The sequence below is a fragment of the Bos grunniens genome, chromosome 15, assembly GCF_055505025.1.
Source record: "Bos grunniens cultivar Pamir isolate PY7600 chromosome 15, Bosgru_T2T1.0, whole genome shotgun sequence".
Lineage (NCBI taxonomy): Eukaryota > Metazoa > Chordata > Mammalia > Artiodactyla > Bovidae > Bos > Bos grunniens.
Genome location: NC_141179.1, coordinates 39,959,759 through 39,985,364, shown reverse-complemented (window position 1 = coordinate 39,985,364; position 25,606 = coordinate 39,959,759). Strand labels below are relative to the sequence as shown.

General features: G+C 43.8%; 1 pseudogene; it reads left to right on the top strand.

Annotated features, from left to right (window-relative positions):
• The first annotated feature begins 24,426 nt into the window (after positions 1 to 24,426).
• On the top strand, positions 24,427 to 24,572 carry LOC147357715 (small nucleolar RNA SNORA70; annotated as a pseudogene).
• Positions 24,573 to 25,606: the final 1,034 nt, after the last annotated feature.

The window sequence follows — 25,606 nt, the reverse complement described above, 5'->3', positions numbered from 1 at the left end:
TTCCTCCCCCTTGTTGTTCAGTCATGTCTGACTCTTTGTGACCCCATGAACTGCAGCACACCAGGCTTACCTGTCCTTCCCTATTTCCCTGAGTTTACACAAACTCACGTCCATTGAGTTGGTGATACCATCCAACCATCTCGTTCTCTGTCATCCCATTCTTTTCTTGCCCTCAATCTTTCTCAGCATCAGGGTCTGTTCAAATGAGTCAGCTCTTCACATCTGGTGGCCAAAGTATTGGAGCTTTAGCTTTAGCATCAGTCCTTCTAATGAATATCCAGGGTTAATTTCCTTGAGGATTGACTGGTTTGATCTCCTTGCAGTCCTAGGGACTCTCAAGAGTCTTCTCCAGCACCACAGTTTGAAGGCATCAATTCTTCAGTGCTCAACTTTTTTATTCGCCAGCTCTCATGTCCATACATGACTGGAAAAATCATAGCTTTGGCTACATGGACCGTTGTCAGCAAAGTAATATCTCTGCTTTTTAATACCTATCTAGGTTTGTCATAGCTTTTCTTCCAAAGAGTAAGCATCTTTTAATTTCATGGTTGTTGTCACCGTCCACAGTGATTTTGGAACCCAAGAAAATAAAATTTATCACTGTTTCCATTGTTTCCCCATCTATTTGTCATGCAGTGATGGGACCAGGTGCCATGATCTTCATTTTTTGAATGTTGAGTTTTAAGGCAACTTTTCCACTCTCCCCTTTCATCTTCATCAAGAGGCTCTTTAGTTCCTCTTTGCTTTCTGCCATTAGGGTGATATCTTCTGCATATCTGAGGTTATTGATATTACTCAGGGAAATCTTGATTCCAGCTTGTGCTTCATCCAGCCTGGCATTTCACATGATGGACTCTGCACATAAGTTCCAACAGCAATGAGAGTGAAGGGAACTCCACTGAGGACCTCTTAGGAAGGTCAAAGAGAGTGCTGTATCACACACTATACAGAAAAGTAGATCAGAAGTTCAGCTTTGAAAACTCTCTTTCCTTGCCAAAGCCCTCCACCCGGATACTGATAGGCTGACCTCCTCTCTTTCCCACAGACCCATCCCTTTTTGTGTTTCCAGTAATGCGGATCTAGCCATAACCTTGAATATCCTACAAAGACTTGAGAGCTAGCTAATCCTAGAACATTTCCACCACCACACCTATTGCCCAATCATGCCTCTGGTATCAAAGCCACATCCTTGAGCATCTCATCAAAAACTTTACCCAACAAATCTAAAGTCTTCCTGTGGATGTCTGTGCACATTCCACCAAGACCATAGTATTATTTCAATAATTATGCTCTTGATTGTCCCGTGACCAAGTTTGCTTGATAGTGAGCTTTGTAATAATAGCTGAACTTTGTCCCATGCTCATCATGCCAGCCACTAGGCCAAGTGCTCCACAAGGACTTTTTCATTCATTCTCATGACAAACCTTTATATTTAGGGATCATCGCTGCCCTAGTTTTACAGATAAAACCCCAAGGTATGGAAAGTTAAGTCGCTTGCCTCCAATCACGCAGAAAGTCTCAGGCCTGGCATTACAGCCTGTTTGGCTCCAAAGTCCACAGTCTAAAGCAATAGGCGACAAGGGCAAAGACTGGGTGGTTATCAGGGCCCAGTTCCTACCCCCTTGTACAGAGAAGCCCCCATAATAGAGGGGTATTGACTGTTTGCTGAGGAGTCAGATTTGGTCGGTCTTATTTCCTGTCTTCTATTTTAGAATACCTGTTCCCCTCCCTTCCGTTTCATCATTTAATTCAACTCAAAAAAAAAAAAAAAAAAACACGTCACATATGGAGTTGTCTATCATGTGCTGGGCACTGTGCCTGGCAGTGGAGAAACAAGGAACTAGAAGGCAGAGTCCGCGTCCTTATGTGTGAAGGTCGCTGCAGGTAAGAAAGACACAGTATCCAGTAAAGTAGAACACAACATTAAAAATGCCACACGAGAGGCGTTAGAGTACAGAGGTGACCCTGCAGGTGAGGGCACTCCGTCTGGCGGGAGAGGCAGAGAAAGGTGCTAGGAAGAACTGGTAACTGGGCTGGACTTTAAGGAAATGGGGATGGAAAAGAAAATAACTCTCAGCTAGAGAGTCCCAGCACTGTGTCCCAGTTTCATCCCGCTGTGTAATAAAGATGGGAAGGAGGAAGCAGAGCAGTCAGAGGAGGAGTTCACGGGAGGCCAGCTTGGAGCAGCCTGAACCCCAGGAGGGAGACTGGGAGTCAGAGAGGCACCTGAACAGAGAGGGGCCGGGGTTCTCTCTGTCTTCAGAGAGCACTCTGAGGACACCATGGAGAAGGGACGGCAAGGTGTCTGCACCAAAGCTACAGACCTGTGAGGAGGCTTGTGGAATGGCCCGCAAGAGGAGGAGACGATGGTCTGGATTTGGGAGGAAACGGAAGTGTTTGAGGAGTTCTTAATGAGATGTGGAAGCTTTAATATTGTAGATTTCACTCTTTAAATTTGGTGATAGCATGATTGTTTAACTACATCCATATAGTTTTTCTTGGGTAATTCTCTAAATTTTCATGACTTGAGATAAGATTCCCTGATTTATCAAACTGAGAAATCCACTTTATTCTCTGGGTATATTCATTCAAGTCTAGTTAGGAGTAAGAAGCCTGCACTGCCCACCAGCTATTTGTTTTCATCTATCTTTTTCTGACCTCTTTCTCAGAAAGAGTTCAGGATATCTCATCTCAGATTTACAATTTCTTGCGAGATTTTAGAAAACTGGGAGTTTGAAAGAGTGTGGCACAGAGCAGTAATTTTCCAGCTAGGGCTGTTTTCACTAGGCCATGTTCTCTGTCCAGCTAATTATCTTCCAAAAAGGCCCACCTGACCCAAGGGTAGCCTCAGTGATGTGTGGGCCCTGGGAGGGGATGCCATTACTGTTTCTTCAAATTCTGATCTAAGAAACCAGATCGGAGAGTGGGCAATTGTGTCTCCAAACCCTCACAACCCAGGTATTGGCTGACATGCAATAAATGCTTGCCTGATGAATGAATGAGCAAACAAATAAATTGGTGAATGAACAAGTGAATTGAATGAATGAAATGGAGAGCAGGAGTGAGACAATTTGCACGTGACCAAATAAATCTGAACTTGTTTAAACTGTATACCTTCAACCTTAGAAAAACTAAAGAAGCTCAGACAGTTCATTATCCAGTCTTCTCAGAGAGGTCCAAATGGTGGAACCACAGGCGATAGCCCAGGATCTGGTTCCTGGTAATGAGAATGTAAAGCCCTGAAACTGAAGCTATTAAAATCCAACATGAATAGCTCAAGACCAGCAAAGCAACCTCCTGAGTGGAGTCTTCTTTCTGCCTCTAGTCTATCTCTACAACATCTATTGGAATTACTGTTCTAAGAGAGAAATCAGATGAAATCTCTGTGGTGGGAAACAACTACCCCCTGCCACCTATCCACAAAAGGGGGGTTAATATTGATGAGAGCCTACAATATGCTGTGACTCTGCCAGGAATTTATACTTCATCTTGTTTCATCCTATCAACAGCCCTCTGAGGTGGGTATTATTTTCTCATCTTATAAACATGGATGCTGATACTCAGGGAAGTAGACTAACTTGTCCTTAGTCATAGAGACAACAAGTAATGGAGCTCAGAGTCAGTTCACGCCAAACCCCAGGACGTTTCTACTCACACTGCCAGAAACCCTTTCCACTGTGCCACGCTGCCCAGAAGCCTACTGCGGCCCTTTATGAGGTGCTTTCAGCCCACATTTCCAACCTCATCGGCCTCACTCCACAGCCTTCTCTCCCTGAGCTCCTGCCACAACCAGCCATGGAATATATTAGGAATGGCCATGAGTTCCCAGGTCACAGACCTTTGGCAGTGCTGTCATTCTCTGCTCTGTATGCCTTCCCCCCTTCTCCACCTGACAAACTCCTATTTATCCCTCAAGACCCAACTCAAATAGCCCCTCCCTGTGAAGGATCACTCTGATCATTCTCCCCTACCTAGGCAGTTGATGGTCTCCTGCCCAGGGCTCCCATTGCCCTTGGTACCTACCTCCATCACGGCAAGCAGCTCTCAGTCTCATCCTGTTTGACATCCCACTAGCCACAATTCTATGTTTCAGAATCCACTGCAGGCAGATTCAGTGTGCTGCCAGCCCTCCAGCTAGGCAGATGCCACCCTCGCTCTGTGGGAAACACTCACACAGCATTCCCTACAATGAAATCAGGCAATTGTTTTAAAACAAAATCCTTTCCCGGTGGAATTAACCATCAGGTGAGCTGTAGTTTTATTCACAGTGCTGTATGTGAGTATGTGGTGACTTTTCCCATTTTGCATAAGGCGCTGCATTCCTGTTTTTTTTTTTTTATGACTGTGAAATGTATGGGCTATGAAACCTTGACATTAAATTAGCCTCACACTGTCCCCACTCCTCCCACTCCTGTGCTATGAATAGTAGGCTGTGCTGAGAGCAGGACAAATGAATCAATCGTGACACCGCTTTACCGCGGAGGCTGAAGCTCAGGATTATGGAATAGCTGGCGGAGGGTTTGTGATCCGCACACAAGCCACTACATCATTCATTTTCTGCTGATCTCGTTCTTTTGTCTAGAATACTGTGCTGCCTTCTGCACACCTGGTTGAGCAGGTCACAAGGATAATAACTATGATTTCTAATATAATCATAAATAGCTATCGTTGATTGCTTAATATGTTCCAGGAAATTTTGTATGTTTCGCCATGCTCCCTTCACAACAAGCTTGCAAATGTAATGGCTTTGTGGTTAAAAACAGGTTCTGAAGTCAGACAAATGTCGATTTAAATCCTGACACCACTTCCTGGCTGTGTGGCCCTGGGCATGTCACTCAAGCTCTCTAAGCCACAAAATCCTCGTGTGTATAAAATAAGAGCAATAACTATATCTGTCCTTGAGTTGCAGTTAGAACTACATTCATCACTCTTTGAAAGAACCAGTAAGTATTTGTCATCTTACTATCCCTGTTCTGCAGGATGAAGAAACTGGCTCAGAGAGGTGAAGTAGCAGGCCAACTGTTACACAGCTGCTGCTGCTAAGTCGCTTTAGTCGTGTCCGACTCTGTGTGACCCCATAGACCGCAGCCCATCAGGCTCCCCCGTCCCTGGGATTCTCCAGGCAAGAACACTGGAGTGGGTTGCCATTTCCTTCTCCAATGCATGAAAGTGAAAAGTGAAAGTGAAGTCGCTCAGTCATGTCTGACTCTTAGTGACCCCATGGACTGCAGCCCACCAGGCTCCTCTGCCCATGGGATTTTCCAGGCAAGAGTACTGGAGTGGGGTGCCATTTCCGGTAAAGTTGGGATTGAGCCCAGATCTGTCTCTTTCCAATGCAGCATAGCAATAGTATACAGTGTTTAACACCTGCTGCTCGCTAAGCTTGGTGATCTTAAGCAAGTCACTTACCCTTTTCTCTGTGCCTCAGTCTCTCCATTTATAAAATAGGCACAATGGGTTTGTTATAACAAATAAATGTGTTGGTATATGTACAACTCTTAGAAGAGTGCCTGAGATACAGTATGTAAGTGTTTGTGATTACAATATTTTTTCTGATTTTCCTAATTTTCCAGCATTGGGTCTGGTTGGACTCTCATTACAATAGTTAGGGTCAGTGATGGTGGAAATTCAGACAGTTGGTCTGGACAGTTCAGCGCTTCCCACTTCTCTAAGTTATTTCCCAGGTCTCTAAATCGTCTCCAGGATAAACATTCCTACTTTCTTCAACTGCTCCTAATGACACTGCTGTAAAGACTGTCACCACCACTAACCATGCCCTGGTCGCCTCACCCTCTAGAGCAGGGTTTCTCAGGCTTGACAGTATTGATACTTTGTTGATAATCTGGAATTTGTTGTGAGAGGCAGGGGCAGAGGCAGGAGCAGTCCTGTGCTGTGTAGGATGTTTAACAACCCTGGATTCTACCCACTAGATGTCAGTAGCATTTCCTCCCTGTGTGACAACCAAAAATCTCCCCAGACTTTGCCAAATGTCCCCTTTTGACCAAATGCAGGTCAAAATCACCCCCAGTTGTGAAGTGCTAGGTGTAGAGCTTGGCCTCCAAATAGACAAATTCTCAGGCTAGAGTCTGGAGCTGGATCTGCAACACTTCTAAGTTACTGCACCTTTTAAGGCACTTACCTTAGCTTCTTAGACTGTGAAGCAGCTCTGTTCTGTCATTGAACTTGATGACAGCTAAGACCCCCAAGTCTTTTTCACGGTGCTGCTCCCTGTGCAGATGGATTTTTGACCTACGGTGCTTCTCTTCCTCTGAAATGTGTTAGGGACTGCTTAATGGTCCAGCCTGTATGTAATGCTCTTTCAAAACCACCTTCCCCCGGTCCTGGGAGTGGCCACACTCTTCTCTTCTATCCCCAGTAGTCTGTAAGCCTTGTTCCAAACACCGTGGCCTTAGAAATTACCTTGGATCTTTCATGAAAACTCTTCTGAGAGACTTCCCTCATGGTCCAGTGATTAAGAATCTGCCTTTCAATGCAGGAGACGCTGGTTCAATCCCTGGTTGGGGAATTAAGATCCCACGTGTCATAGAGCAATTAAGCCTGTGCACCTCAATTACTCAGTACACCCATTCTGGAACCCATGTGCTACAACTAGACAGCCCACATGCCTCAACCCCTGGGCCTGTGAGCCCGAACTACTGAGCCCATGTACCACAGTTAGAGTCCATGCATCACAACAAAAGATCCTGCATGCTGCAACTGAGACCTGATGCAGCCAAATAAATAAATAAACATGAAACACAACAACAGTAAACTCTTCTTTTCCAACTTGGTCTCCATTGTGTTTTGTTTGCATCCGATGGACTGTTTGTCCCAGAGGATTGTCAGCTGTTTGAGAGGTACCAGGGCAGGCAGGGAGAAATCCTACAGTTCCATGCATCTGCTTAGTGCTAAATCTGTCCCCATGAATGTTCTTTTAATCAAGTTATGTCCTGACCAGTTCATAAACCCTTCAACCTCTCCTTGTGTTCTAGCACATCGACACTCAACAATTCTCCCTGGCACTGAACGCCCTCCACACATTGTATCCACTTACCCATCTAACCCATCTCCAGATCCATCCACCAATTTAGTCAGCTCACTGCTTCTGCCCAGGAACAAGTCTGCCTTACAGTCCACAAATAGCTGCTTTCCTAACCTGAAACACCTACCTCATCCTTAAATCCTAGTCATCTTCTCAGGCATAGCTTAGCTCATATTTAGCAGCTATAGATTCATTTTGGAATGAGACAGGAAATAAAATGCAAACCCTATTTTCACAGCTAAGTCTCTCCTTTGTTCTCCAAGGCGGGATGGTGGGGTGATTGCTGTAGGCTGGCCAATCAGAGAGGCATGGGTTCAAATTACAAGTCTGTAGATTTTATAACACTGTGACTGCAAGGAAATTACTTCACCTCCCTACCTCAGTTTCCTTATTTGTAGATGAGGCATTTACTTATATGTTGGTGCCTATAGGACAGGGTAGATAAGAACAGTAACGTAATGCATGTAAAGAATTCAACCCAGAGCCCAGCATAGAATAAGTGCTCCAGAACCATCAGCTGGTATCAGATCTTCCCTGAGCAGTCCACATCTTACTCATCTTCCTTCTGAATTCCTATGGGCCATGGACTATATGCCACCTGATATTGTTGTTGTTCAGTTCCTCAGTCGTGTGTGACTCTTTGCGACCCCATGGACTGCAGCACACCAGACTTCCCTATCCTTCACTGTCTCCTGGAGCTTGCTCAAACTCATGTCCACTGAGTTGGTAAGGCCATCCAATCATCTCATCCTCTGTCGTCCCCTTCTCCTGCCTTCAATCTTTCCCAGCATCAGGGTCTTTTCCAACGCATCAACTCTTCGCATCAGGTGGCAAAAATATTAGAATTTCAGCTTCAGCATCAGTCCTTCCAATGAATATTCAGGCTTGATTTCCTTTAGGATGGACTGGTTTGATCTCCTTGCTGTCCAAGGAACTCTCAAGAGCCTTCTCTAGCACCACAATTCAAAAGCATCAATTCTTTGGTGTTCAGCCTTCTTTATGGTCCAACTCTCACATCCATACCTAACTACTGGAAAAATCATAGCTTTTACTATATGGACCTTTGTCAGCAAACTGATATCTCTGCTTTTTAATATGCTCTCTAGGTTTGCCAAAGCTTTTCTTCCGAAGAGCAAACGTCTTTTAATTTCGTGGCTGTAGTCACCATCTGCAGTGATTTTGGAGCCCAAGAAAATAAAGTCTGTCACTGTTTCCATCGTTTCCCCATCTATACGACATGAAGCAATGGGACTGGATGCCATAATCTTAGTTTTCTGAATGCTAAGTTTCAGGCCAGCATTTTCACTCTCCTCTTTCACCTTCATCAAGAGGCTCTTTAGTTCCTCTTTGCTTTCTACCATAAGGGTGGTGTCACCTGCATATCTGAGGTTATTGATATTTCACCTGGCAATCTTGATTCCAGCTTGTGCTTCATCCAGCCTGGCATTTCACATAATGTACTCTGCATATAAGTTAAATAAGCAAGGTGACAATATATAGCCTTTCCCAATTTGGAACCAGTCTGTTGTTTTATCCCTCCTTTATATACTGTCTTTTATTATTCACTTGTATGGATTTAAGGCTTGGTTGTGTCTCTCCAAATAGACTGTTTAAATACCCTGGTGCCAGGAACTCATTCACTGGACAAATATCTGTAGTGTACTCACTATGAGCCCTGGGCAAGGCCTTGTAGATGGTATGTGCACAGATATATCAAGTTTGGACCCTGACCTCTAGAAATTTACGATTTAGGAAGATAAGATGTGTACAATAAAGAGTCATAACAACGTAGAGAATGACTAGGGTCATTGGAAAGATGTAAGAGTCCAAAGGCAGGAAGAATCCTGTTGCCTGGGAGGATTGGGAGAGAATCTGGAATCAGGGTCAGGAAATCTGGAACTTACAGAGACAGAGGATGGTGAAAGAATACTTCATGGGAAGATGGGATGGGTTAGGCAAAAACTTGGAGGTGGAAAGGCAAGAAGCTTACATGGGAAGCTGAGTAGTTCTATGTGACTTTAGCATGGAATCTGTGAAAGGCGTCAGTGGGTGATAAGTTTGGGAGACAAGAGGGGTCTTGAATATGAGATTAAAGAAGTTGTACTTCATATATGTGGGGCGGGGAACACTGAAGGCCTGAAAACCAGGGAAAGGCATGCTCTGGGAGGATGGGAAGATCATTTATGAGACCACAACAGCAATTCACATTGAGATGGAGGGGGTTAAGTTAGGTCAGTGGCTATGAAGATGGGAGAGAGGGATAGATGTGGGCAAGACCCTGTGATGTGGCAAGGACATGGATTCCTCTGTGGTCTTCACTTTACCCCCTGTAATTAATTCTTCTCATGACAGCCAGAGGGACCCTATGGTGTTTGTATACCAGAACACATCACTTTCCTGATCAAAACCTTCTAAAGGCTCTCATCACACTTAGAACTAAACCCAGCCCCCGTTCCAGCACAGTCTGTATGTACCGCTTCTCTGACCTCGTCTCTCTACTTTCAGCCTGTCACTTGATGCTTTCCAGCCTCTGAGCTGGAATATGCTCAGAGGCATATGCTGGAATATGCTCCCTCTCTGGACCATTTCAAGGGCTGTTCCCTCTGCCCGATACATTCTTTCCCCAATACCCACATGGTTCGGTCCTTCACCCCATTCTGGCCTTTGCTCAAAGCTACTTCCTCAAAGACTCCTTCTATAATGAAAACAAGCAGCATCTCCACCCCTCACTTATCTGCTTTATGTTTATTGATAGCACTTATCATTTACTAACTGACATTATAACACATGTTGATGTGTTTACCATTGGGCATCCCACTAGGATGCTAGTTCCTTCAGTTTGAGTCCCTGCTATATCCTCAGCATCAGCGTACAAGTAAATAAAGGGGGAAGTCAAGGAGACACCAGTATTTCCAGTCTGGGTTAATAGTAGGAGCACCACTGACCAAGATAGGAAATACAGGAGAAGGAAGGAGTCTGAAAAGAAAAATGAATTCAGTTTCCAACATTTAACCTGCAGTATCAGAATAATCTAAGATTATATGGGAAAAGGACTGGGATTCAGGAGGATATTAGGATTCAGGAATTAACCACAGAGAAGTCATTACTCAGCTATGAGTCTGAATGTGCCAAGAGCAGAGCACCAAAGACACATCTGTGAGGCACACCCAAAATGAGGAAACAGGCAGAGGAAGAGAGGTTTTCATTAGCTGTCCCTTGTTCTTGGGAGTAAATCCCAAACCCTCTTCATGTCCTGCAAGACCTTGCTCAATATGTCCCTCTCTTTACAGCTCCTACCTCATCTCCCCACCACCTTCAGCCACACTGACCTGCTTTCAGTTTCTTGAATTTGCCAAGCCCCTTCTCACCAAACCTTCACAGCTTTCCGTCTTTTTCCTGGAAGCTACCCCTCCAAGTTCTCCACTCCTCACCCAGCTAACACTTATTCATCCTGCAGATCTCAGCTTAAATATCACTTCCTCAAACTGTCCTTCCTTGGCTTCCCTTCTCTGTCTTCCTCCCTGTTATTCTTTTGTAAGACTCTGGCAAGTAGTCTTACACACACACACAGAGACACAACAGGTAACTGATACAAAGAAAATAGATGATTGTCTGATGTCTGTGCTCTTAGACCATACATTTTCAGGGGCCAGCAGGCTAGTGATGATGCCTGTCACCACCGTGTCCCCATCACCTAGCACAGTTGTGGTTCATAATAAATCCTCAATTGAAACACGCTGAATGAATGAACTGAAAGAGGAGCAAGAGAGATAGGAGGAGAATCAAAATTGTACAGTGCAGTCAGGGCAGATCTCTCCAGCAGAACAGGGTGCTGGCACTGTCCAGTGCTGCAGCTGAGCATGGCAGACTGAAGATAAAGGAAAACCAAGAATCCAAGGGCCTAGATTGTCATGGCTTTAGGAACCCAATTTAAGTACAGTGATGAGGGAGAGAGACAAGGTGGTGAGGCCTGACAGCAAGGGGTGAAGGAGCGCATGGGGAGGAGAGAAACAGAATCAGCTAGTGTAGACTACTCTCCGGGGAGACAATGGAGGCTGGAATTCTTAGCAGAGTCATAAGAAGGAATCTGGGGGTAAAGCAACTTCATATTTTTGTCTCAGTAGAAAATAGTCAAAGGGAAAGATAAAATATCAGAAAACAAGTAGGAGATAACTGAAGGGACAAAGCACCCAAAGAGAAAAGGAACAGGACTGGGGACTCAGGTGGAAAAGCTGAAGGTGGGAGTTGGGGGAGAAGACTCAGAAAATCTAGGCAGGTGTCACACGCTGCACGTGCCCCCATCCATTCAGGGCTTTCTGTAAGTCCCTTTGAAGCAGATACTATCAGGCTCACCTGGGGTGAGGAAAGAAAGAATTCATTAAATAGACTATTCCAGGACACAAAACTACTTGATACCTGAGCTAGAATTCAAGTCCAAGGTGGTCAGTTTTCAATGCCCATATTTTCCCATTTTTCTTCATAAGCACCCCAAAGGGTGAAGGGGAAGAGAAAGATTTTCCCCTCTAAGATGAAGAAGGGAACATGGAGGAGGAGAGGGGAGTGGACAGAGCTCCAGCAAGATGGCCTGTCCTCCACAGTCAAGAAGGAGACACAGGCAAATTTGGAAAGTGGAGCTCAGCTCTAGGAGTTGGAAAGGTTTAGAAGATTTGCTAGCAAGGGAAGGAGGAAGCGAGTTGCAGGTGATGAGAGGCTGGCCAAGCAGCAGAGAGGGTCCTTCTGAAGTTGCACCAAAGGAATTTGGAGTGGATCCAAACAGCCTACTTTCCTGAACTTTCTCAGCAACGAGAAGTAGACGCAATGGGAAGTGTTTGTCCAGGCCTAGAAGTTGGCACGGAGAAGGCAATGAAGTCGTGAAGAGTCGGGCATGACTGAGCGGCTTTACTTTCACTTTTCACTTTCATGCATTGGAGAAGGAAATGGCAACCCACTCCAGTGTTCTTGCCTGGAGAATCCCAGGGACGGTGGAGCCTGGTGGGCTGCCGTCTATGGGGTCACACAGAGTTGGACACAACTGACGCAACTTAGCAGCAGCAGCAATAAAGATGCAGACAGAGAAAACAGACTTGTGGACACAGTGGGGGATGGAGAGGGTGGGACAAATTGAGAGAGTAGCATTGAAATATACATTACCATATGTAAGATAGATAGCTAGTGGGAATTTTCTATATGACACAGGGAACTCAAACCCAGTGCTCTGTGACAACCTAGAGGAGTAGGATAGGGTTAGAGGTGAGAGGGAGGTTCAAAAAGGAGGGGACATATGTATACCTGTTGCTGATTCATGTTGATGTATGGCAGAAACCAACACAATATTGTAAATCCATTATTCTCCAATTAAAAATAAATAAATTTTAAAAAGAAAGACATAAATTATGTTGAAAATGGTTAAGATGGCAAATTTTATGTTATGTGTTTTTTACCACAGTTTTTTAAAAAGCCATTACAAATGAGTAAAAAGTGAAATTGAACACTTTAATGGGAAAATGAATAATGGATGTAAATAATCACTTACAGACAAAGGACATGAATAGTCATTAAGTATGAAAACCTATTCAATTTCAACAACAATCAAAGGCAGGAAAGTTCTGACCAATTAGATAACAAAGATGAAACACTGATAACAACCAGTCATGGCTGTGAAGATTCAGACATTCTTACCAGCCATGGTGGGAGGGTAACTGGGCATTGCTTTTTAAGAAGACAATCAGACAGTCTATCAAAGTACAAACTGGGATGCCATTTGGTACAATAACAGAGAAAGAGCCACTCAAATGTATAAAGGGATTTATCTCAGTATTGCTTGTAATTTAGAAAAACTAGGAGCTTCCTAAGGAGAAGGCAATGGCACCCCACTCTAGTACTCTCGCCTGGAAAGTCCCATGGACAGAGGAGCCTGGTGGGCTGCAATCCATGGGGTTGCTAAGAGTCGGACAAGACTGAGTGACTTCACTTTCACTTTTCAGTTTCATGCACTGGAGAAGGAAATGGCAACCCACTCCAGTGTTCTTGCCTGGAGAATCCCAGGGATGGTGGAGCCTGATGGGCTGCCATTTATGGGGTCCCACAGAGTCAGACACGACTGAAGCAACTTAGCAGCAGCAGCAGCAGCAGGAGCTTCCTAAAGAGCCATCAAGAAACTGATGTTTTAAATGATGGTACAAGCATATAATGGACCAATAACCAGCCATAGAAAGATCAAGGTTGTTCTCTTCCAACATGAAAAGAAAAATGAGCGTAATTGAAAAGTGTCACTCCCTAGCGTTATTGTATGATCCATTTTTTACTTTCCTTTCTTTATTTAAATGAAAAGATGTTGATGTATTGTTGTAAATGAAGAGAAAAGAACTCAGTGGTACCAATGGCAGTCTGGGAATGGGAAGGGAGGATTTTGCTTTGGACTTCATACACCTCTGGAACGCTTGCTTGAGTTTTCTAGGAGCATTTTCTAATTTTGCAGTGAAAGAAACAAATATGGGAACATGTGGAAGAAATCAAAGTATTTTAGGAGCCCAGACACAGGAGTGACTAACAGCTTGGGGAAAGTGTCACAACGGAGATGGTGGCTGACAAGGTGCTGTGAGGTGAACAGGACCGTGTTAAAAGGAGAAGGTGAAGAAAGACACTCCCAGGATGAGGAAGTGAACCCCTGGGAGACTAGGGGGAGTAGGCCAGGGAGCTGGCCAGGCAAGAAAAGGCACTGGATTGATTAAAGCAACTACCCTAAATTACAAGTGGAATGTTGACTTAAAAGACTACAGTTGGCCCTTCATATCTGAGAGTTCCGCATCCTCGGATTCAGCCGACCACGGATTGTGTGCTGTGTTTATTTTCCTTGTTTGGTTGAATCTCAGATGCAGAACCAGGGATGAACAAGGCGACTATAGGACTTGAGTATCCGTGGCTTTGGGTATCCAGAGTGGTATTCCCCACAGATGCTGAGGGTTGACTGTACCTTCATTCACCCAAAAGTATTTATTGAGCGCCTACCAAGTGTTCTGGATACAATAATAAATAAAACCCATATGAACCCTCTCTTTCAAGCTGCTCTCAGTCTAATGGGAGAAGACATCAAACACATTTAAGTAAAATAATAAAATAAAAATAGTTTGCAAGGGCTTTGAAGAAAATGTCAACAGTACTAAAATGGTGACCATGAGGAGGCTGGGTCTAGGCAGACCCTTCGGAGGCAGGTGCGTTTAATCTGAATCCTGAAGGAGGAGAGCACTCACTTAATAAAGGGGCTACGAGGGGAGGGGCCGAGGCCTTTTAGGCAAGAACAGCATGTACAACACTAAGCAGAGAAAAGGCTTATTTGAAAATGGAAGATAAGTCAGTGTGACTATTTTTTCAAAATAACACTGTGAACTGAGCTCACTGAACACCTGGAAATATCTGTGAACTTATTAGCTTTTCGTATTAAGTGGCACTTAAAATTCTTATTAATGCTGAGTTTTGTACTATAAGCTTCCCCCCCCATTTAATTAAATTAATTAATTTATTTTTGGCTGCACTGGGTCTCCATTGCTGCACTCAGGCTTTCTCGAGTTGTGGTGAGCAAGGGCTTCTGCTCCTTGTGGTGCTCGGGCTTCTCATTGGAATGGCTTCTCTTGTTGCAGAGTACGGGTTCTAGGCATTCGGGCACAGTAGTTGTGGCACACAGGCTTAGTTACCCCGTGACATGTGGGATCTTCCCAGACCAGGAATCGACACCATGTCCCCTGCATTGGCAGGCAGATTCTTAACCACTGGACCACCAGGGAAGTCCCTGTAACCTTTATTCACATATCAATAGGAATTTCTATATTTGTGGTATGTGTGTGAGACAAAGACAGACGGAGAGAGAGAGAGTGAGAAGTTTGGAATATAAGTATGCTATCTGTCTCTATTTTAAACAATTAAACACAGAAATCAGTGCTCTCTGAAACCATTACTCTTTGAAATTGATTACTATAAGTTTCATTATGCAAGCCAATTGTTACTGAAAGTCAGATTGAAATTGCAAAAAGCTTCAAGGAAGGAGAGCATGGAGCTGGGGTATAGCATTTTTAAACTTCTGGCTATTATCTGAATAGCAAAGAGTACAATAATTGATATGCAAAACTCTCTTTCATTCAATTAAACATTGTTGATTTTTAAGAGTCTCAGAGCAAACACAGTGCCTGTCCTCAGGGAGCTCACAGACAAGTGGGAAAGACTGACCCACAGGACAATCTCACGCAGATAGTAACTGTTAGAAGAGAGCCTGCCTGTGGTGCAATGGAAACACACATCAGGGGGCAAAGCACTCAGTGAAGGGTAGGACTAGGAGCCTCCAGGAATAAGAGGTGATGTTGGGGGCTGGGCAGAAGTAGGGGAATCTCATTCCACATAGAAGGAGCAGCGTGAATAAAGAAAGCAGAGCTGAGAGTACACAGTATTTTCAGGAAATAACTAGCAGGCAGTTGTGGTGAGAAGGTCAGGGAGTGGTTGGTGATGAAGCTGAAAGTTAGGCAGAGAATCAAGGAATGAAGGGCCTTGAATGGCCTACAAAGAGCTTTAGAATTTCTCCTGTAGGTGGAGGGACAGGGTGGAAGACCTCAACGATTTTGAGGAGAGAAATGATCAGAGCAGTGTTTAGATATCACTCTGACTGTGTGGAGGACAGACACCCCACCCTCACCCTAGCCTGACCTCTGTACACCCATGGTTTTAACAGGGGATGGAGAAAAGCATCGGCCAGTCCTAGCTCTTCCTCCCTGGTCGGGTGGACCGTGTAGCCCCACCCAGCCATTTTCCCTGGGGATGGCAGGAAACAAGCAGGTGGGGCAGCATCCTCGGGAGGCTCGGGAGGCTCAGAGCACACCGCTGCACCCCTGCAGAGGAGAGGCCTGCAGGCCCTTGACAGGCTCAGACAGAGCTGAGGCCTGGCTTCGGACTGCTTCCTAGAGGGAGCGGAGAGGAAGCTCATCCTTTATGTGCCCAAGAGACAGTCCAGCATGATGCTGGTTATTTCCTAAGCGGAGCTTTCGCGATGACTCTATATTTCAATTTGGGAAAGCCTTTGTCATTTAGGAGTTATTTTTCTGGCTGCAGATCAACAATGGCAAATACGGACACTGGGAACAGGCCCAGAGTCCCAAAATGATTAATATCTTGTGCTGTGAGATGTCAAAACGCACTGATAGCCAAAGCCTTTGGAGAGCCAGCAGTGCAGCGCGGTGGCAGTCAGCCCCTGGAGTCATGTAGGGGGAAAGATGCTATAATTCCATGATACTGAGTCAATGAAATTGAAAAAAGGATCCAAAAGCAAACCTCCAGGTGGATGTTCATTTTCAGGAAATGCTCTGAGTTGGTTCGCCGAGGTCTGGTTGTCCACAGATTCTCCAGGGAAGCTCAGGCATCCTAGGCTGACTGTCCTCTTGCTCTGGACTCTCACTTGCTTTGGTCAGTTGCAGTCCTGCCCCTCCAGACTGTCACATATCAATTGCTCTGTTTATCTTATTGTCGGCCTGTTTTGGAAACGCTCTCCTAGACTCCTGTGTGACTCATAGGTTAAGGAGCATGAGTAATTCTTCTGGAACTCACTTGGAACAGGAGGGAACCCTTCCCATTTGATTTCCGGTCCTAAAAAAAGACAAGATAATTCACATAGGATGCTAATTACTTTTCCTCTTCAACAATTAGTGTGGCCTACCCCTGCTTGGAAAACCGCCTTTTATTCCGTAGGGTTTAGAAATGTGAACACCTCCAGGCTTTTACTGGAATTATAAATGACACCAGAATATCATTTTGTTGTGATTAATTTTCCTGCTGAAGTTATAGTTGTTGTTACAAAGGAAACCTAAATGATCTCTCTTAATGAGACGTGAAAATGTGGAGAAGTAAACAACTCGATTTCACCTCTGAATTCTTCTTGTTGGGTTTTGGTGTAGGGAATCGCTCATTGTCCTCCTCTGCTGTTTTTGGCCTGTCCTTCTAAGCAGTGATGTAAACTCGCTGAAGTTCTTTCACCCCAAATGGGTGTGGTTCCTTCTGGAACCAGAACAGTTTGGCGTCCACTTCCTGCAGCAGAGATGGTAAGAAAGTGGATCTATGTCCCTTGGTTTCTAAACCAGCTTGAGAGAGAAAGAGCCACTTCCGAAGACCTGGGGTTTATATTGGAGAGCTTCTCAGCATTGCCAACATAAAGGATTAGCACTGCTGGGGCAAAACCTTGGTGATAGACCCACCTCATACCTTAGAGGCTGGATTATAGGGAACCCTAACTTTGTATTCGGAGAAGGCAATGGCACCCCACTCCAGTACTCTTGCCTGGAAAATCCCATGGACAGAGGAGCCTGGAAGGCTGCAGTCCATGGGGTCTTGAAGAATCAGACATGTCTGAGCGACTTCACTTTCACTTTTCACTTTCATGCATTGGAGGAGGAACTGGCAACCCACTCCAGTGTTCTTGCCTGGAGAATCCCAGGGACGGGGCAGCCTGCTGGGCTGCCGTCTATGGGGTCGCACAGAGTCGGACACAACTGAAGCGACTTAGCAGCAGCAGCAGCTTTGTATTTTGCATAGTTTTGTACAATTTGAATTTTCTACAGTGAGTGTGGAAAACAGCAAGAAACAAACAAAGACTGACCATGTTTATTTGGAAATGGTCTCTTTATTCTTTTTTGCCTTGGCAGCTGTGTGACTTTGGGAAAATTAATTAACCTCTCTGTCCTTATCTGTGAAATGAAGATAATCATATACTCCTTATAGCATCAAACATTAAAACATGTGTGTAAATATTCATATCACAGGCACATGGTAACATTCAGTAAGCTTTTCTATTATTGTTGCTGATGTGGCCTATTATCAATGCCCAAGAACCTCTCTCTCTGAAACATAACTATTGAGTGGTGCAGAATGTAACTCTCATCCTTTTGATGGAAGGGAGAGTATCAGTCCTAATTAGAATGGCATTCTATTCGGAAGACACTGAAAGATAAAAGTCAGTTCCCAGGTTTCTGTATTTCTCCAACTCTTTCCTCCAGAGAGCAGCTCAAAAGACTGCAACCCATTCCACACTTCCTCTAAGTGTAAGTTAGATTAGGCCACTTGGCTTGTGAATCTCTCTGAAGGCTCCCTTTGAATGAAGTCATACTCCTTCTTATTCTCTTGCTCCCCCATGACCTGCCCCCACCCACTGTCCTGGCTCCTCCACTCTCCCGCCAGTTCATTAAGCTCTGGCTCCCAACAGGGCCTTGCATCAGCAGTGGCCTTACCCAGCCTCCCTGTTCACTGTTCCTCAAGGTCTCAGCTTAAACAAAAGAGACTCTTCCTGGACACCCTTCCCCCTATTCTCTACCTAGCCTCCTGTGTATTTATTTCATTGTACATATCACAAACTACAGTATTTATTTTCTTGCTTGTTGGTTTTTTCTCTTTTCTGGAATGTAGGCTTCAGAAAGGCAAAGACAACGCTTGGGTTAGCACATTGTAAGTACTTGATAGATATTTGTGGAAAGAGGTATAGGAGAGAAAGGGGAGGAGGGAAGAAAGGGAGAAGAAGGAAGGAAGAGAGATGGAGAAGAAACCATAATGGAAGGGAAAGGCTAAGAACTCAAATGGGTAGGTTTTAAAAGCCTGATGACTGGGAGAAGGTGGTGCCTATGGCAAAAACAGTAATAATTCGGGAGAGAGATTAAAGTTGGAGGATAAATTGACAAGTTCAGGGTTAGGGTCAAATATGGTGCATTTAAACTGAAGGCAGGATACCTAAGTGAAACATCCAGCAGGTAGATGGATGTTATAGTGAGACTCGGGGCCCTGGCTGGAGTTGCCAGTTGGAGAGTCATGAAAATATCAGCAAATCTCACAGAATGGAAGAAACCTTTGAAGGGTAGAGAAGGAAGAAAACAAGAGACACCACTTCTGGGAACCCAAATCTTTAGGTTCCAGGGGTAATGTGATTGCAAAACCGAAATGTAAAGGAATTCATGAAAAGCAGCATCAGGAGTGGCGCCAGAAGCCTAATTTGACCCAGCCTGGGAAATCTCAGCCAGCCCAGATGTGGACAGATCAGCAAATTGATGTCTCCAGGGTGTGACATCAGGGCCAAGGGTGAGAAGGAGGCTTCTGAAGAAGAGACCAACTACAGTATAACGTGTCTAAGAACACACTGCTGATAGGGAAAGACTCTGCTTAGCTCTGTGGCTTGAACAATGTGGAGGTGACAGTGATGATGACCAGCAATATTGTGGTTAATGAAGTTTGTCTTTCCCTTCGGGGCTTTCTGTTTCCATTTGTCCCCTCACGGGTTGCTAGTGGTCATTAGAGGTGCCACAGAGAGAACACAAGGGTAAGGTCTCTGGAACAAGAGGACCCTGGGTTTGTGTCACCATCAGCATCTGTGACTCTGGGAACAGTTCCTCTCTGAGCCACAGCTTTCTCATCTGTTGGGTGAGGACGACACCTGCCTCCCAGGGTTGTTGTGAGGATATTAGAGAGCAGCTGAAAAAGTCCCTCCCTGGGCAGATGTGAATTCTCTTTCCTTCCCAAGGCCTCTCACTTTCTGCCCTTGCTCATTCTCACCAGACGTTGAGATTGTGGTACAATTAAGTTAGCTCTTCTAAGGACATTGGGAGTTGTGGGATTCATTTTTAAATTATTCATCCATTTTTTCCACAAACATTTATTGAATATCTACTATGGTTCCAGCGCTGGCCTGGGTGATGGATGTACAGGGGTGAACAAAACAGAGGCACCACACTTCAGAGTTTGTTAGGGAAATCAGCTTTACTGTGCTAAAGTACACACAGAGGAGAAGACATATAAAACTGCAGCACCTATGAGAATCACCTGGAGGGCTCATTAAACCACTGATGGCAGGAGAGCTTGGGGGAGAATGGATATAAGGGTATGGATGGCTGAGTCGCTGCTGTGCATCTGAAACAATCTAAACATTGTTAAGACTTCCCTGGTGGCTCAGATGGTAAAGCGTCTGTCTACAATGCGGGAGACCTGGGTTCGATCCCTGGGTTGGGAAGATCCCCTGGAGAAGGAAATGGCAATCCACTCCAGGACTACTGCCTGGAAAATCCCATAGACAGAGGAGCCTGGTAGGCTACAGTCCATGGGGTCGCAAAGAGTCGGACACGACTGAGCAACTTCACTATATCACTATAAACATTATTAATCGGGTATACTCCAATATAAAATAAAAAGTTAAAAAAAGAAAAGCCCTGTTGGGCTCCACTTGCAGAGGTTCTGATTCCATAAACCTGGAGTGGAGTCTAGGAATTTACATTTCAATCAAGTTCCCAGGTGATGCTGCTGCTGCTGGTGGCGTAACAAGCCTCTTTGAGAACCACTGGAATAAGATATTAGAGAGGAAGGAAAACAGAGGATTAATAGAGCATTAAGCCAGAAGAACTGGATACCTCTTATCCCTAAGATATGTTGTTCTCCTTGATGAACAAGCTGGCTAGTATTCCAGGTAAGTGCACACATTCCAGAAGAATCTGAAAGCATGGAAAACACAGCTCCCAGCTTTTGGAGCCAAGCTGCCTTGGACCCCAGTCCACCTCTTCTCTGCCCACAAACCTCTCCGTGTCCTTCAAATCGATCTTCAAATCAAGGCTGTTTTCTGACAGCTTTCTCATTTCCCCAGGCAGATTTTGGCCATTCCTCACTCTCATAGCACTTAATCCATCTCTCTATTATGATAACTGTCTTATAGGACTATGAATTTTTTATTGACCCATATTCCCTACAAGACCATAAATTCCTAGATAGGTGGGACTGTGTCTTGTTTTGCTATCTCACTTAGCACTTAAATATTTATTGTCTGCCAGACCAACTGGATAAATGGATGTGTTTAAAAGAGTTATTAAAATGAATGTGGTGCCAGGAAAAAAACTATCACAATTAATATTGTGTGTAGATACTGAGAACTGGGAGCAGGTACTCTCATGTCTCACAAAGATGGGCTCAGATCTTTGCTCCATCATTAGCCACATCATCTGGGATAAATCGATCATTCCGAGTCTCTGTTTTAACACTGGTAAAATAAAGGCAATAATGTTAGCATGTGAGGATTAAGTGAAATAATATGCATAAAATGTTTAGCATGGTGTTTGCACATAGAAAATATTAAATAAAATAAAATTCAGTATTTGATAAAATAAAGCAAAAAGAACAATTGAAAAATCAAACTTGATTGATCTGGGTAAAACTACCACTGTCAATTAAAGTCATTTACAATATTTGCTTAAAATCTCTATTTATTTCCAATTACTAAGCAGCAAAATACTGTTTTACTTATCACTTAATATATGTCAAATTAACTGTGATAATTATTTTTCTAACATTAAACTCTGTCCATTTGTGTTACTCTCAAGTCCAGGAGACTGAAGACTAAGGAAAAACCATTTGACAAGTCCAGTTAGGAGACGCAGCGTCGATCCCTGGGTTGGGAAAATCCCCTAGAGAAGAAAATGGCTACCCACTCCAGTATTCTTGCCTGGAAAATTCCATGGACAGAGGAGCCTGGCAGGCTATAGTGTGCATAGGGTCGACAAAGAGTCGGACATGGCTAAGCATGCACACATGATATATCTACCAGATTCAAAATGATTTTAACACAAAGTACCAGGAATTCTTAAATCTAAAGTCCTACAATTTTTTCCTCTACGTTCTGTGAAGCAAATGTTCAAATATACACATAACGCATTTTAGTATTTCCTTCCAAGGACATTTCATTTACCAATGGATTACCAAGCCTATTCTTTCAAACAAGTTGTTGCTGCTTTAAAGGATAAATATTTAAAAATGGGCTGCACCTTGTGAGAAGAAGAATACTGTTCAATAAATCAGGTTCTGCATACCAAGGCAGGAGAGAGCAAGCAGTAGGACTCTGATTGGCTGAGCCGGTCTCAAAAACAATAATACACAGGAAACAGATGACAGCAAATTTCAAAGCACAGCAAAAGCCTAATAAATGCTGAACATGGAAGTCACACTTCAGCTTAAAATTTGCTGAAATAGAAATAAAAACATACATTAGGCCCTTTGGGTCTTCATATTTACAAGAAAATATAAATGATGGGGGTTCTATGACAGTCAGTTTTGACTCCTTTTTTCCAGGGAGCTTTTATCTTAAGATTCAGGCAAGCTCATCTACTGTACTCCCCTCAGTGTGTTTGAATGTGCACCAAGGACTTTTTTGCAAATAGGAACTTGGAGAGGGAAGCTTAAAAAGAGAGAACTTTTTGCTTTGCAGTTAATGGCCTCTTATTGCTTGCTTTGCAGAGAATAAGCAATCTAGAAGCATAATAGTAACTAATCAAGAAAAAAAAGTACTACTTATATATTTTTTGTTTTTCTATTCATTGTTTTGTTTTAGAGAAAATGTATTTTTCTCGTGCAACCAACTTGATAGACCCTTTGTAGATTAAGAAACAAAATGGAATGTTTGTCTAACTTTTCAAAAGACTGCGTGTGGCACCTAATGTTTTAGAATTTTATTTCCTAATCTCAATCCATAATTTTCAGATGTAATGAATTGCAGGTAGTCAATTATAAGGTGAGCTTTTGGAAGTCTGAAATTACTTTCTAATAGGGAAAAAGTTCTTTACAATGGCTAGATTTTCACCCTAGTCCACACAAATCTAGTTAAGCCAGATATACTTAAAAGGACAGTAGGAATAAAAAGCACTGTGAAAGTGAAGTGTTATTCACTCAGTTGTGTCCAACTCTTTGTGACCCTATGGACTATAGCCTACCAGCCTCCTCTGTCCACAGAATTCTCCAGGCAAGAATACTGGAGTGGGCTGCTGTGCCCTTCTCCAGGAGATCTTCCCTGACCCAGGGATCAAACCCAGGTCTCCTATATTGTAGGCAGATTCTTTAGTGTCTGAGCCAGCAGGAAAGCCCAAAAGGTACTGCTGCTGCTAAGCTGCTTCAGTCGTGTCCAACTCTGTGACCCCATAGACAGCAGCCCACCAGGCTCCCCCGTCCCTGGGATTCCCCAGGCAAGAACACTGGAGTGGGTTGCCAGTTCCTTCTCCAATGCATGAAAGTGAAAAGTGAAAATGAAGTTGCTCAGTCGTGTCTGACTCTTCATGACCCCATGGACTGCAGCCTAGGTAGTGCAATTCAAGGGATGGAAAGAACACAGACATTGGAACCAAAGAGGCTTGAGCCCAGGTTGAATCCTAGGTCAGCTGCTTACCAGTTTTGCAATGTTGGGCAAGTAACTTCACCCATCCTGGCCTCAGTGGCCTCACCCATAAAATGAGGATAATGCTCAGATTCCTGGGTTGCTGCTGTGAGGACAGCACATGGATTGGGAGCAGAGATTCTCAAGCCAAATACCAGTTTTGTGTTCTGGCTCCACCACTGACCTGCTAGAAACCTAGGACTTAACTCTCCATGCATCAATTTCCTGATTTTATAAAATGAGAAAAAGGGACTTCCCTGGTGGCCCAGTGGTGAGGAATTTGCAATGCAAGGGATGTGGGTTCCTATCCCTGGTTGGGAAGTAAAATTCCACATGCCTACATGCTGAGCCCGGGTGCCACAACTAGAGAGCCCATGTGCAGCAAATAGAGAATCCCTGCCCACAAGGAAAAATCCTGCATGATGCAATGAAGATCTGACACAGCCAAATAAATAAAATTTTTTAAAATGTCACCTCTAGAGTTGTTTTGTGGAATGTGTTGGGTTGAGTCACTATACAGAAAGTGTTTAGAATAACACTTGGCATATGATACCCACTATGGAAGTGTTATTATTATTATGTGTGCTTTCTGCTTCTTAAATAATCAAAACAAATCATCTCAAGCTAAGGAAAAAAAGCTATAGGTAGATAATAGGGTTACTTTCCTAAGAAACTAATTTGGCTTATGGTAATTTATCACTATGTATGGAAAGAAAATTTAATCCCCCAGAATGCGCAAATGGAGAAACGGAGAAAAGAGGATTGTGTCTAGCCAAAAACCACAATTTTGCTTGGTTTAGAAAGAATGTCGTGTTACCTATTCTTCACCAGAAGGGAAACAAGCAACAAGTCTCTGCAGTCAGACCTGGAAAGTATTGTTTTGAGAAAACGGAAAGGAGATCTCAGACATGCTTGGGCAAGATTATCATTCCACTGCCTTTTAATTACAATTATTATACTAAAAATAGTTGCATTGTATTTCATTCATTCATCATTGTTCAATAGCCCCATTTGTGGAATATGAAAATATGTCATGCCTTGCAAATGAAGACAGCTGGATGCCCAAAACCTGGTCTGAAGTATTAAGTAGACTGAAAGTCTTAACATATTCTTTTTTTCTAGTATAGCAAAATTGTTGTTTATTAGATATATCCTTAGTTCCTAGGACTAGGCAGGGATGCTGGTGGGAATGTGATTTTAAAAGGTAGGTTGCCTCTTTACCCCATGGGGGCCTGGTATGCAATGGCTGCAGACAGTATGTAGTGTGTATACAATAGTGTAATGCAAGCAGCCTATTGCTTGTATGAGTTGCCCTAAGGAACCTTGGAGACAGCCCTTTCCAGTAGATATTCATGTCTGGCATGCTGTCCCTAGTCTAGGCTCCAGACAGATATGCGCAGTACATTTGGAAAGCTCCAGGGCACAGTGGCCAGGGTCCACATTGGCAGAGTCGTAATGTCCATTGGCACCAAGTTGCAGAACAAGGAGCAGGTGACTGAGGCCCTGTGCAGGCCAAGTTCAAGTTCCCTGGCTGCCAGAAATCCACATTTCCAAGAAGTGTGGTTTTACTAAGTTTAACGTGGATGAATTTGAAAACTTGGGGGCAGAAAAGTAGCTTATGCCAGATGGAGAGCTGTAGGGTCAAATACATCCCCAGTTGTGCCCTGCATTCATAAAAGCCTTGATGCCATCCCCTGCTTACTCCCATCCACCAATAAATACTACTTTCCTGTCTACAATAAAATGAAAGTCTACTTTTTCTTACATTAAAGCTTTATTGGGAGGAAGACTTTGAAGTTTTTATTTTAACACTGAATTTCCATTTGGTAGGTGGAAAGAAAAAAAAGGGGGAGGTTGCCAACTATTTAAGCCTCACCTACTTGGAAAGGTTAACTCATAAACACTGTAATGAACCAGGATTTGAGGCCAACCATCCAAGGTGCCAATATGGCATTCTGTGACGGGAGAAGAGGATAGAGGAGTAAAAGAGGCAGGGATCATATGAGAACACCTAGCAATCTAGTCACCTAATCACCTTCATTTTCTCAAACCTGCTGTTCCCAAGAAGCAGGAAGTCAGTGAGAAAAAAATATACTTCCCTCATCTGGGTCCATACTGGGACCCCCAGTTAAGGCAGTGACATGGTGTGGGATACGGGGTTCTGTTATTACACTGTGGTGGTTCCTTAGCTCCGAATGTTCTTGGGCAGCAAAGTGTCTTCCCCAGAAGCAGGGCTTTAAGTTGGAGAATATCTGAAAATAAAAACAGCACTAAGCACTACTAGTACACTGTTTAAGTTGTTTTGAATTCATCTTGGAACTAGAAATTCACAACGCGGCTCTTGGTATTTCTCAGCTAATTTACGTTGA